The 15275-nt window shown below is 46.1% G+C and overlaps 1 long non-coding RNA gene across 2 annotated transcripts in view; it reads right to left on the bottom strand.

Annotated features, from left to right (window-relative positions):
• Positions 1-2854: 2854 nt before the first annotated feature.
• The window catches only part of LOC142743673 (uncharacterized), an 83021-nt gene continuing 70600 nt past the window's right edge, over positions 2855-15275 (bottom strand). Inside the window, exons 1-4 of one of the 2 annotated variants that reach the window (XR_012881611.1) lie at positions 8708-8838; positions 6542-6715; positions 5268-5376; positions 2855-4018 (exon numbers count right to left, since the gene is read on the bottom strand). This is a non-coding gene — a long non-coding RNA (uncharacterized LOC142743673). Of the gene's footprint in view, positions 4019-5267; positions 5377-6541; positions 6716-8707; positions 8839-15275 lie in introns of those variants that run through there. The other variant, XR_012881612.1, reaches the window with a different exon arrangement.

The raw sequence follows: 15275 nt of genomic DNA, 5'->3' as shown, positions 1-15275 counted from the left end.
GTAAACACGCCCCGATGTACGCACATAATACACGCCCACTTGGACTTTTACTGTAAACACACCCACTTGGACTTTTGCAAGCCTCATTTGCATAAATACGAAAATGGTCATAACTTGGCCAAAAATGCTCGTTTTTTAAAAATAAAAACGTTACTGTAATCTACATTGCAGCGCCGATCTGCTGCAATAGCAGATAGGGGTTGCAAAATCTGGTGACAGAGCCTCTTTAAAGAGAAGTTTTTGACAATATGTTTTTTTTTAACCAATTATAACCAGATACCGGTACATATTCTTTTTTTTCTAACCCGTTTATATTTTTTGATAGATTTTGAAGATTTTTTTAAATTTTATTTTCTTTACATGATTATGGGGGCAGCCATCTTTCCTGAGATATTATTAACAGCATTGAGAGTTATGCTTTACAGCAGCCACACCTTCGGAAACCGCTTGAACTGACCCATTGACTTATTATCACGGTACCGTTAAACTCAGAAAGATATTGCAGCCAGACTTAGAGCACGCTACTGCTGTAACGTAACCTCTATTTACCCTGAGTGATCCCTGTTAGAAGCTACAGTATGGCAGGATGACCACTGGGCAGCTGCTGACTGGCAGGACGAGTAGAATGGTACCTGAAAAGTAAAAGGTAAACCAGAAAGCACATAAAATATACACAAATAACGACTGTAAATCCGCTTACCGTAACACGGTCCGCGGTTTTGCAGACCCATTCAGTTCTATTGGCCGCAGACACCTTTCCGTATCGCTATGGATGGGTGTCCGTGCCGTAGAACAGTGTCCGGGAATTATGTAGCATGTCTGTTTTTTCGTGTCTTACGGGCCGTGCTCCCATACTTTGTATGGGAGCGCGGCCCGAAAATGCAGGCGGCTGTCAAGAGACAGCTGTGCCCGCAATCGATTACGGGCACGGTCGTGTGCATTGGGCTGAGGGTCAGTTCACACGTAGCATAAACACTGAGGATTTTCCGCTACGGATTTCGTTGTGGAAAATCGCCAGCATAATAGAGTAACAGCAGAGTGGAGGATATTTAAACAAATCTCCTCCACACGTTGCGTAAATGCTGAGCGAAAAAACGATCAGAAATTGACCTGCGGTGCGTTTATTTATTCCTTATGTCAATTCCATTTACGTAAACGCTGATTATTTGTTGCGAGATTTCCCCATTGAATTCAACGGGAGGGTAAAACCCGCAACTAATAGCAGGGCTGCAGAACGTCAGGATGTCGGAGCGACGCGTCGTCATGTTAAGTATCCATTTTTTTTTCTCTGCAGTTTTTCGCAGCGGACATTCTGGCTGGAAAACTGCACAATAATTTGGTACGCTTTTTCGTCCGGAATTCCCTACGGCACGCAGGGCAGATACGACGTGTGCTTTTACCCTAAAGGGTATCATCCATAAAGCAGAGGATTTACTACATCGAAATGAACAAGATCGTGTGCGTCAATCAATGAACAAACACACATGCTGCCCTTTACAACAAAATGGCGTAATGAATGTAAAGGTTGATGAAGGGGAAGGGCGTTTACCCTATTCAACCCTCAAATAGTCCGGAAACATTCAACCCTCAGGACAAGCGGAGTTATGACCCCAAAAGTGGCGGCCTCGCGCTGAAAAAATATATTCCTGCATATCCCCCGAAAAGCCCTACAATCAGGGGCTATTGATAGTTTATACAAGAACGTCGCCCTACACTTGCCCGATGCGTTTCCCCGTAAGCATGGTTCATCAGGGGAGAATTGGTGACCGTGGCATATACAACGTATAGAAAATGGAAGTATAAACGGTGTGATAAATGTAACCACCAAGCCAAACAGAAAAAGTCATCACTCATAACGAAGCCGTTACTTATCATCTTGTGAGTCATATTTGGATAGCAATAGACAGGTGCGAGCTCAGTTACTGATTCCGATAGTAGACTTATGGCGACCGAAATACATGCGGTGCAGAACACACGTTAATAACACATCGATGCCCTTATTGGTTTGGGTCTTTATGTTTGGTTGTATTTTTCCTTTATGGATTTAATGGTGGTCGAATATTTTAGTGGATTATTATTAAGATGAATGTCAGCCAAACACGCTGATTTCGGCGGGACTGGACAACGATCAAATGGGGGCCTCCCGACTCTTCCCCGAACAGCATGTTGAGGAGAGAAGGATCGGGCAGTTGGATTTCAATACGCCTGATCCTTTTGCTCTCAGGGTAGATAAGCTGCCACCAGAGGTAATTTAGCAGCGGCTTTCTTCCTCCTCTCTATTCAGAAGACAAGCCGAACTGAGCGTGCGTGTGTATGGAGGGATCAGTAGGAATAGTGGTCAGTTGACAGATATATAACATGCATGGCCGGCCTTACAGAGTCGTCTCAGCTACAGACAGCACCTTAGTCAGTGACTAATCTTACTACAGATGTATATGACGTATATCCCAGCAGTGAACTCACAAACTCTCATGAGCGTTCACTCGTCTCTGAAATCAATGACTGTGAAGATGGAGGCCCCAGATACTTATCGCCCCCATTCTGACTATGACACTTCTTCTTAATTTCTCACGTATGGCTGTGTTCGGTTTACAGATGTTAATCAGCAATTTCTCAGAACATCCATTCTGTGTCTATCGAACTTGATTTGAAGTTATAAATGCCTCTAAGAAACATATGGGTCTTAAAGGGTTGTGTCAAAATGATCATAGCGTTGAGTTTCCCTGCTGGGAAATGAAGCACCACAGGGGAAATGACAGTGTAAGCTAGAAAAAAATAAACCTATAACCCCTTAAATAAATATACGCGACACAATGCTTCCTTTATAAAGTGGTTGACTCAGGGGGTCGGCCACAGATTTTATTATTCAAATAACTTAGTAAATAAAATAGTCACGTTTTTTTTATGATATAAATTGACCTTAAGGCTGTGTTCACACAGAGTTTTTTTGCAGGGGAAAAATCGGCCCCAAAATTCCGTTTGGAATTTTGAAGCAGATTTTGCTCTGTCTGCACGCCCATTTTCCCTGCGTTTTTCGCCCGTGGCCATTGAGCGCCGTGGGCATAAAACCTAGCGAAATACACTTTCTCTGCCTCCCATTGATGTCAATGGGAGGTCAGAGGCATAAACGGCCGAAGATAGGGCATGTCCCTACTTTCTCCCGCGAGCCGATTTTACCGCTCGCGGGAAAAAACCGCCTCCCATTGAAATCAATGGGAGGCATTTTCGGCCGTGCTTTGGTGCGTTTTGCAGTTTCCGCGCCAAAAAAACTCATAAAAATACTCTGTGTGAACTCCCCCTTAACTGTATAACATACACATTACATAGGTCAATAGAAAACCAAACCCACATGCCAGCCTAAAACTGACGGCATGTGGGTGAGAACCAATACTATTCCCCGCCATAAGGTGAACGTGTACCTCCACCTACACGTCTCTCCAACCCCCAGCCAACAGAGACAGAGCCTGCCCTATGCGATCCTGCAACCCAGAAAGAAAAATATCCAACCCAATATCAGTAAGGTGGACACCGTCAGGGAGAAGTAAACAACAGTTGTCCCCTTCAAGCTGTCTGTGTCGTATACCCACCGCACCCCAAGAACGAACGAACCTAGACACCCTGGTATTCAATAATCTCCTGCCCCTCTCAATAGCGGCGGTATCCGTTGCCCCGTGCCAAACCACCCGTGGGATAATCTCAAACCAGACTGGCACTATTTCAGGAAAGAAAGAGGCGAAGCGTTCCAAGTCTGATTGCATCAGAGCAATCAGCTCGCCCAAGCAAACCGAATGCAAGTCATTGCCTCCGACATGTGTGACCAGAATGGTAGACACCAGATGGTGCCTACTGATTTCCACAACTTCGGGTAAGGTCTCCAACCATTGCAGGCCACAAATACCCCTCCAATAAACTTCTGCCTCCAGGAAGCCGAGCGAAAGCCCACCAGCTCGGATAGCAGCTCTGTGCTCAGCCCAGAAAACGTAAGAATGCCCCAATATCCAGACTGACGGTCGGGCACCTGGAAAAGAAAAATTCACTGTAAAAGCAAGCCAGGTCTAACGTAACCAGCAAAACATTCAGAACGTCAATGACCTATACGACAAACCTCAGAATCCGGAAGTCCTAACTCGCTTGCCATAGTCGCAGCCCCTATTCTAAATTAATGTGTACAAAAACAGGGATTTTGCTGATACCCTCACTTATTTATTATATTCAAAGTGAGTTAGAGGGAACCACAAAGGTGTATACCACCAATAATTGCTTATTAAATTATTTGGGAAAAAGGAAGAGAGGAAAAGAACTGTGGTTCTAGTAGGAAATAAAAATAATAAACTTTATTAATATATTTATGTTAAAATAATTCTATCTTTTTCAATGTAGGTCAAAAATAATTAGCAGTGCAGAAGACCCCTTGTCCTGCACTTAAAGAACAAAATTTGTCTTGTATATGTTTAATTGTAAGTTGCTACTATCATACAATATCAAATTGGACTTTATTGCTTACTAGAGCGAGTAAAGATCTGACTACACTGGTATGTTATGTGCACTACGTGTTTCAGCACTGGCTGTCAGTCTCTGAACATTGTATCTGCTGTTCTGTAAATGAATGTGTACCAAACTCTTTAGATGGGAAACCAGCATGTGCCAAAACCTTCTTAAATGCCGCAGAAAACTGAAAGCGCGTTAATGGTTTACGTCAATATGGACCAAGACTTGCAAACCGAGGGAACGAACGCTTAGATACGAAGAAACCAGGGCAAACGGGCATGTGACCCCCGGGACCGGACGCAAAGACACACAGCAGCCATGACAGAAAATATCAGTTTTGGACCGCCGAAGACGAAGGGATGTAGAGGAAACGACTACGTCTTCTAACGGTAAGACGCGCTCACGGGAAATAACTTGGAAACATGAAGAGCACTGAAAAAGGATAAAACAAAAGCAAACGAAAACAATAATACTTCGAACAGAGAAGAACACAGAGAATAGAGGGAAGATATCAATTTCTGAAGCATAGAAAAGGAAGCCGGACGACAAGATTCACACCGAACCGCCGATTTTTTTTCCATCCCTTTGACTCTTGAGAAATAAAAAAAGGACTTAGTAATGTCGGACCAACCCCTCAGTTTAGAGAATAAAGACACGCCCGCCATCCGACGCTGCGCAACTAGACCAGAAACACTGCGATCATGCAAACACGACAAGTATTCCAATGTAAGAATGCAACCTATCCCCCGCTACCTCCACCCACTCATTCCATGCATTACCATAAGCTGCCCAGGTGGACGGGGCTAGGGACGATCTCACATAAGGCACTAATTGGGATCCAGCAGCTTCCACATTGCATCCTGGCAGGGGATCCCCCTCGAGGTCTGCCTGCGAACAGAGGGAACGAAAATTGAAATGAGAGAGAGAAAATCATCAATGCAATTCGACACCCCAGGAATGTGGCGAGCCCGGAACTGGATATTGCATTGCAAGCAATGCAAGACCAGATGACGAAGCACCACCACCACCGGCTCTGAGGAAGAAGTGAGTTTATTAATAGCAAAAACCACAATCGAATTATCAGACCCCAAAAAAACTGAACTATTAGACATGCAGCCCCCCCCCCCCCAAATATCCACCGCCACCACTACAGGGAAAAGCTCAAGTAGGGTCAGATTAGCACACCAACCACTGGATCGCCATTCATCGGGCCAGGGGGCAGCACACCAAGCCGAGCCAAATATGGCACCAAAACCCAAAGCACCTGATGCATCAGTAAATAATTCCACGTCCCGATTAGAAACCAAGGGAGTACGCCAACAGGTATGACCATTATATTCCTCCAAAAAGGTATGCCAAATGCGTAACTCAGCCTTAATGGAAGAAGAAGTGAGAAGATCGCAAAACGACAGCGGTGGCTAAGGATAAGTGCCTGGAAAAAATCCTACCCATGGATGGGTTTAACCCTTCACGCAAAAACCAACAAATCCAAGTGCCAAATCCAAAAAATCCCTAATCTTACATTTTTTTGCCGCAGGCAAACGAAACACCATTTGCAATGAATCAATCTCAATACCTAAAAAACAGAGCAATGTACATGGGCCCTCAGTCTTATCCTCAGACAAAGGGACCCCAAAACAGCGGCAGATATTACGAAAATACAACAAAAGATTGTTACAATGCGGTGACGAAACAGGACCAAGAGACAAAAAAATCATCTAGATAATGGGTAACGGAAGCAGACCCAGTGACGTCACGCAACACCCATTAAAGGAGTGAACTGAAAACTTTTAAATAAAAACATGAAATAGAGCAACCCATAGGCAAACACATGTCGTGGTAAAACCCCCATCTAAATAGTAACCTAACAGGTGAAAACAATCCGCATGAACTGTTAACAGGCGAAAAGCGGATTCAACATCAGATTTTGCCAAAAGGGTGCCCTGCCCGACTGCCACGAGGTGGGGTGTGGACCCACTGGGCCGTACCGCGTAGCGGGATGGCAGCTAGCCAAACAGGTATGGTACAAAGTCTATAGTCCAGAAAAGGGTACCTGAGGCAATGTAGACAGCAGCAAGGCAGGCTCGGCTGGGACCAGGCGGCTGGTAGACGTCAGGCGTGGAGATGAAGCACAACACGACAACAGCTCAGCACGGCAGTAGACCAGGATGGTACAGATAGCACGGGAAACAGGATACAGGATACAGGTACGGGGAACACTGGGAAGCTGGAAGACACATAGGAGACCATTCGGAATACAGACTAAGGGAAACAACAACAACGCTCAGGCATAGAAGCAGGGGGCTGGACCCCTCTTATAGTCCAGGGTAGTCACGGGTCAAAGTTCATCAGAAGTTCCAATGCGCGTGCTGCCCCTTTAAGAGTGGGCACGAGCGTGCACGCGCACCCTACGGGATCCGGCTGAGGTGAGTGGACGCGAGCACTGGCGTCTCCTGAGGAGGAGGCTGGGGCCAGCGCTTGCCGACTCGTGGCTGGCTGCGGCTGTCAGGGGGAGGTTGGAGCTGACAGCCCGCAGCCACGGACATTACACCGGCCTTACAAACAAGTCAACCGCCATATCGATGGAGACATAAGAAACAGCCGCAAGGTCCTTGCTAATTCCATCATTAACAGAAGTCCCCTTAGGGTGTGAGAGGTGGTGAATAATGCGAAACTTGCCGAGCTCCTTCTTGGGACCACGCCCATAGGAGAAAGCCGCAAGTTAAAAAATGGGGGATCAAGAAACGGGCCAGCCATATGACCCAACTCAACCTCCTTCCCCACATTCTCATGTAGAACTAGGGGGAGCTCAAAAGCCGATTTCAAATTTTTGGAAAAAACAGGCTACGCACTACAGTATAAGTGTATGTGCACACGGAGTGTTTTCAGGCATATTTCCTTTGCGTTTACGCCTCAGAATACGCTTGAAAAAATCGGAAGCAGAACACCTACAAACATCTGCCCACTGATTTCAATGGGAAATAAGGCGTTCTGTTCCGATGGGGCGTTTTTTTTTATGCCTCATTTTCAAAGAATGGTGCGTAAAAAGATGCCCTGCGAAGAAGTGCATGTCACTTCTTGAGCTGTTTTTTGGAGCCGTTTTTCACTGACTCTATAGAAAAACAGCACCGAAAACGGCCGTAAAAAACGCAGCGAAAAACGCGAGTGGCTTAAAAAACAACTGAAAATCATGAGCTGTTTTCCCTTGAAAACAGCTCCGTATTTTCAGAAGTTTTTTAGTAAGCGTGTGAACATAATGAAAACAGAATGAAAAAACCATGAGAAAAACCGACTCGAAGCAGGGCGGCCTCCCCCATCTTGGGGTACCGCTCTAACCATGGGAGTATCTCTAGGACGTGGACCGGCGTCCTCTGCTCTACCAGAATGCGCAAGACGGGAGGCGGGCAAGGTTCGGCGGGTGCATCTACTGGGGGAGTGCGTACCTCCACATGTGGAGCATTCATGTTTAAACTTACATGACCCGTAGAACCTGCAATGGCCCTCGTTGAAGAGCCAGCAGGTACCGGACTTGCGCAAGGTAGACGGAAAGGGCTTCTGTGACATCATAAGGCGCAACCATACATCAGTAGCCTTAGTATCCCAACCCACGTCAGGCTTTAGTGCCAAGCGCCTATGAAACTCCTCATCGTAACGGCACCACGCAGAACCGCCATGAGACCTGTAAGCACTGAAAATCGTATCCATGTATGCAAACGACTGATAACCGCATTCAGGGCGTTTCTGGCCCAATACACACCCTAAAACCAGAGGCATAGCTAGGTTCTCCAGCACCCGGGGCAAAGATTCAGTTTGGCGCCCCCCCCCCAACCTCTTTCCCAACATCTCCTTCCCCCTCGCCGTGTTTGTTTTCTCTACCAATCGACGTGTCATTTCTTTTTATGTAACGCGAGCATAAAATTATTTGTACATTTCACAAGCAATATGGTCCTATACACAACACCAGAACCAAGCTCAGTACATATATACAGCCCCAGCACAAATACAGCTCAATTTAGTGCAACCCCTGCCGTATAGGTGTGTACGGCGTAAAACTACAGCTCCCAGCATGGCCCGAACAATGATAAGGATATGCTGGGAGATGCCGTTTCACAAAAAATAAATCCCATCATAATCATACCACCCATCATCTCGCTGCAGATCATACAGTGACTACAGTGCTGATTAGAGGCAGAATAAACATTTACATTAAGTGACTCACCGGTGACGTCTCAGATTCTAGTTCTTTTTCTCCATCCGGTCCAGACCTCTATGATGAATTCTCCCGGGGACAGCCCATTTCTGCAGTTTGCCGCTCACATGTCTTCAGCTTCTCACTTTTCCAACATTTCTGCACCTATAAATAAATATAAAGTTATCATTATACCACATATTACGCCCCTAAATATAATAGCGCCAAACACTGCACCTCTAATTAGAATAGCACCATACACCGTTTCCCACACACACACTGTGCCCCCTGTAGATAGTGCCTGTCATAGAGCCCCCTGTAGATAGTGCCTGCCATAGAGCCCCCTGTAGCTATTGCCTGCCCATAGAGCCCCTGTAGATAGTGCCCCCATATAGACCACCCCTGTATATAGTGTCCCACAAATAACTCCCCCTATAGTGCTCTACAGATAGCCCACCCCTGTATATAGCCCCCTGTAGATCTAGCCCACCCCTGTATATAGAGCTCTACAGATAGCCCAACCATGTATGTAGCCCCCCTGTAGATATAGCCCACCCCTGTATATAGTGCTCCACATATAGTGTTTCACAGATAGCCCACCCCTGTATATAGCCCCCCTTTGTACATATAGTCCACCACTGTATATAGTGCTCCACAGATAGCCCACCCTTTTATATAGTATATAGTATATACAGGGGTGGGCTATCTGTGGAGCACTATATACAGGGGTGGACTATATGTACAAGGGGCTATATACAGGGCTGGGTTTTCTGTGGAGCACTATAGGGGGAGCTATTTGTGGGATACTATATACAGGGGTGGGCTATATCTACAGGGGGACTATATACAGGGGTGGGCTATATCTACAGGGGTGGGCTATACACGGGGGGGCTATATCTACAAGGGTCGGCTATACATAGGGGGGCTATATACAGGGGGCTATATCTACAGGGCGACTATATCTACAGGGGGGCTATATACTGGCGTGGGCTGTCTATAGAGCACCATATACAGGGGTGGGCTATATAGTATATAGCCCCCTGTAGATATAGCCCACCCCTGTATATGGTGCTCCATAGATAGCCTACCCCAGTATATAGCCCCCCTGTAGATATAGTCGCCCTGTAGATATAGCCCCCTGTAGATATATTGCCCCTGTATATAGCCCCCCTATTTATAGCCCACCCCTGTAGATATAGCCCCCCTGTGTATAGCCCACCCCTGTAGATATAGCCCCCCTGTGTATAGCCCAGCCCTGTAGATATGGTCCAACTGTAGATATGGTCCCCCTGTAGATATAGCCCCCCTATAGATATAGTCCCCCTGTATATAGCCCCCCTGTAGATATAGTCCCCCTGTAGATATAGCCCCCCTGTAGATATAGTCCCCCTGTATATAGCCCCCCTGTAGATATAGTCCCCCTGTATATAGCCCCCCTGTAGATATAGTCCCCCTGTAGATATAGCCCCCCTGTAGATATAGTCCCCCTGTATATAGCCCAGCCCTGTAGATATAGTCCCCCTGTATATAGCCCAGCAGATATAGTCCCCCTGTATATAGCCCAGCAGATATAGTCCCCCTGTATATAGCCCGCTGTAGATATAGTCCCCCTGTATATAGCCCAGCAGATATAGTCCCCCTGTATATAGCCCCCCTGTAGATATAGTCCCCCTGTATATAGCCCAGCAGATATAGTCCCCCTGTATATAGCCCAGCCCTGTAGATATAGTCCCCCTGTATATAGCCCCCCTGTAGATATAGTCCCCCTGTATATAGCCCAGCAGATATAGTCCCCCTGTATATAGCCCCCCTGTAGATATAGTCCCCCTGTATATAGCCCAGCAGATATAGTCCCCCTGTATATAGCCCCCCTGTAGATATAGTCCCCCTGTATATAGCCCCCCTGTAGATATAGTCCCCCTGTATATAGCCCCCCTGTAGATATAGCCCCCTGTATATAGCCCCCCTGTAGATATAGTCCCCCTGTATATAGCCCAGCAGATATAGTCCCCCTGTATATAGCCCCCTGTAGATATAGTCCCCCTGTATATAGCCCCCCTGTAGATATAGTCCCCCTGTATATAGCCCCCCTGTAGATATAGCCCCTGTATATAGCCCCCCTATTTATAGCCCACCCCTGTAGATATAGCCCCCCTGTGTATAGCCCACCCCTGTAGATATAGCCCCCCTGTGTATAGCCCAGCCCTGTAGATATGGTCCAACTGTAGATATGGTCCCCCTGTAGATATAGCCCCCCTGTAGATATAGTCCCCCTGTATATAGCCCCCCTGTATATAGCCCCCCTGTAGATATAGTCCCCCTGTAGATATAGCCCCCCTGTAGATATAGTCCCCCTGTATATAGCCCCCCTGTAGATATAGTCCCCCTGTATATAGCCCCCCTGTAGATATAGTCCCCCTGTAGATATAGCCCCCCTGTAGATATAGTCCCCCTGTATATAGCCCAGCCCTGTAGATATAGTCCCCCTGTATATAGCCCAGCAGATATAGTCCCCCTGTATATAGCCCAGCAGATATAGTCCCCCTGTATATAGCCCCCCTGTAGATATAGTCCCCCTGTATATAGCCCAGCAGATATAGTCCCCCTGTATATAGCCCCCCTGTAGATATAGTCCCCCTGTATATAGCCCAGCAGATATAGTCCCCCTGTATATAGCCCAGCCCTGTAGATATAGTCCCCCTGTATATAGCCCCCCTGTAGATATAGTCCCCCTGTATATAGCCCAGCAGATATAGTCCCCCTGTATATAGCCCCCCCTGTAGATATAGTCCCCCTGTATATAGCCCAGCAGATATAGTCCCCCTGTATATAGCCCCCCTGTAGATATAGTCCCCCTGTATATAGCCCCCCTGTAGATATAGTCCCCCTGTATATAGCCCCCCTGTAGATATAGCCCCCTGTATATAGCCCCCCTGTAGATATAGTCCCCCTGTATATAGCCCAGCAGATATAGTCCCCCTGTATATAGCCCCCTGTAGATATAGTCCCCCTGTATATAGCCCCCTGTAGATATAGTCCCCCTGTATATAGCCCCCCTGTAGATATAGCCCCCCTGTAGATATAGTCCCCCTGTATATAGCCCAGCAGATATAGTCCCCCTGTATATATAGTCCCCCTGCATATAGCCCCCCTGTAGATATAGTCCCCCTGTATATAGCCCAGCAGATATAGTCCCCCTGTATATATAGTCCCCCTGCATATAGCCCCCCTGTAGATATAGTCCCCCTGTATATAGCCCAGCAGATATAGTCCCCCTGTAGATATAGTCCCCCTGTAGATAGACACCCCCCGTAGATAAAGTCCCCCGTGTAGACAAAGTGTCCCTGTCCCCGTCCCCCCCCCCCCCCCCCCCGGGACAACTTGTAGTTTTTATTGGTACCATTTTGGAGTAGATGCAACTTTTTGATCACTTTTTATCACATTTTGTTTAAGTCAGGATTAACAGAAAACAGCAATTCTTCCATAGTTTTTTTATTTTATTTTTTACGGCGTTCACAGTGCGGGTTAAATAAAGTAACAGCTTTATAGTCGGGGTCGTTACGGACGCGACAATACCAAATATGTGTAACTTTTTTGCTTTATTGTGTTTTTTTTTTAATAGTAAAGCATTTTGTAAGGGAAAAAGTGGGTTTTTCATTTTTTTTTTTCACATCTTTTTAAATTAACTTTGTTCAACTTTTTTTTTACTTTTTTACTAGTCCCACTAGGGGACTTCACTATGCGATCCTCCGATCGCTATTGTAATACACTGCAATACTTTTGTATTGCAGTGTATTACTGCCTGTCCGTTTAAAACGGACAGGCATCTGCTAGGCCTCTGGCATAGCCTAGCAGGCATTTATTACAGGCAGACCTGGGGGCCATTATTAGGCCCCCGGCTGCCATCGGAGACACAGACACTCGGCGATCTTATCGCCGGGTGTCAGTGGGAGAGAGAGGGAGCTCCCTCCCTCTCTCCAAAACCACTCAGATGCGGTGCTCGCTATTGTGCACCGCATTGGAGGGGTTAAACGGGTGAGATCGATACTAATATCGATCTCACCCAGTCGAGCAGGGACGCTCCCAGTCCTCCACTACATCTGGCAGCTGAGAGCAGGGAGATTTCACGGCTTACTTTATTCTAATGCAGCGCCGTGGAATAGTAGCGCTGTAGAATAAAGCCCATTAATGACCGCCATGAAAAGGCTTATCGGTGGTCATTAAGGGGTTAAAGGTCCTGGCTACCCTGGGTTTAAAGGAAACACCTCACTTGAAACGCCTCTCTTTATCCACTGTAGTGGAATCAATAGAAACCAATGATCATATGTCGACATAGTCGTTTTTAAATATCTTTTCCCTAGCGTCATCAGAGAGGTGAGCCCCCAGGGGAGCAATACCACAAAAATACATGTCCCTGAAAATGGGTAAGGAAGGCGTCGACGTAGAAGTAGAAGCCTCAGCCGAGGACTGTGCCTGGGGCTCCCTGACTAGAGAAGCATTACCCGCCAACAGGGACCGGACAGTTGATAACAGTACATCATCAGAAGCATTATTAACATTCCATGCCTGTAGGCAGTCATACTCACCAGGGACAGATGTACTTGCTGGAACCACCTGCAACGGATTTGGAGGAGGAACAGCAATCACGGGAACCAGCGGTAAAACGACCGGCTCGACCGTTGACACCGCCCGACTCCTCCTGCAGAAAGCTCAATCATCTGCTGATCGTATAATTTAAAAAAAAGTAAAATATTATCATTGTCGGCAGCACATCTCCTTGTGTAAACAGAGAGACGTGCTGCTGACATGATGATAATGTATGGGGACGAGCGATCGGAGTAACGACCACTCATTCCCATCCATAGCTACGTGTGACAGGTGCAAGCGAGCGCCAATCAACAAGGTCTCGTTGATCGGCACTAAATGCACCGGCCGATTATCGGCCGGTGTAATAGGGCCTTTAGGGGCCAGTATTGGTCATAAAAACGAGCGCCGATCAACAGCTCTTTGATCGGCGCTCATTTGCTCCTTTCACAAGGAGCTATGATCTGTAATGTATGGGGACGAGCGATCGTTACTAATCTGTGATGTATTACATATAAAAAAAGATCTATTTATATATGATCCATTTGGATATATTGTTTTGTAAAATATATAGCTGCGGTTGCCAACTGGTGGCCAACGGGTGCTGTCCCTGTAAAAGATGACTGCCCCTCTGCTATCTAAGGGCCATATTATATTGCAGAGAGATTTGGAAAGTTAGAGGCTTGGGTAGTGTAGTAGAAAATAAAATATATTGTGGATAAGTGAAATTACACAGCAAATGTCACCAAAACACATTAAATACTTAAACACTGTGAAATACCGGCATGCAAAAGCACTTGGGGGTATCAGTCGAAGGAAAAATAACTTTAGCAACCAGGGTCAGGCAGCTGTTGCAAAGGCAAATAAGATCATAGGATTCATCGGAAAGCGGGATAGATGTACACAACAACAATATAGATAAGAACATTGTTTTTACAAATCTCTATTGTGTACAGTTTTGGGGTGTCTGGTTGTCCACCTCATACTGAACCCACAGAAAGACAGGGGAATGGGAAGAATATAGTACTCAGAAAGTGTTTTCATACCATGTATGAATATTAATGAATGTTAATCCTTCACAGAAGTTATTTCATACTCGGCCTACACAACAATTCACTGTCATTCCTCCCACCGTGTTCAGGTTGGCGAGTTATGTAAAAGACCACATTGTTCTGTCTAGTGAGGGGTCATACACGGGCCAAATGCCTTCAACTTAGATGTTTAACTAGCAGGGTGCAGTCACAGGCGGCAGATTTTGTTTCAGAAAGTTTCTACAACTGAAAATCAGTTCTATTCATCTGAAAGGAACTTGCAGAAATCCTTCCACCTTCTGTAGAAACATCCGCAGAGCAATGGAACTGATTTTCAGTCGCAGAAAATTTCTGCAACAAAATATGCCGCGTGTGACTGCACCCTTAGGAGCCCATAGGAGCTTATAATCTGCACTATATTGACAATAGTATTGGGACACACCTCTAAATCATGAATTCAGGTGTTTCATTCAGTCTCATTGCCTAAAATTGTGCCAGGGAGCTTCATGGCATGGGGACCGAGCAGCTGCATGCCAGCCTTACATCACCAAGTACAATGCTAAGCGTCGGATGGAGTGGTGTAAGACGTGTTTTGTGGAGTGACTTTTGTCCATGTAGTGTGTATGTAATGAATAGAGGTGGAGTAGCTGATTGACTATCTGGGAGGGTGACGTATGAGCAGGAGGGTGATGTAGCAGTCTGGAAGACACATGATAAGTGTTGTCATTGTAGTCTCATGTGTAGGGGAGAGGGGAATGTGAGAATGTTTTTGAAAGTTAATTTTCGTAATCTATACATGGGGACTCAAAAAGGATGGTGCAAAATGATAGCCTTAGTATTCATAGTCGAGAGAACAGAACACAAATTTATTAACATGAAAAGACACACGATCTGTCCACGTTTTATCTATACACTACAAATGTTCAAAGTGATTTTCATTGGTGACACGGCAGATGTCTAGGCGGTAGTCCAGTTCTGTTCAG

This window comes from Rhinoderma darwinii, chromosome 2, assembly GCF_050947455.1.
Source record: "Rhinoderma darwinii isolate aRhiDar2 chromosome 2, aRhiDar2.hap1, whole genome shotgun sequence".
NCBI lineage: Eukaryota > Metazoa > Chordata > Amphibia > Anura > Rhinodermatidae > Rhinoderma > Rhinoderma darwinii.
The sequence above is the reverse complement of the archived record's forward strand: the minus strand, read 5'-3'. Positions and strand labels throughout refer to the sequence as shown.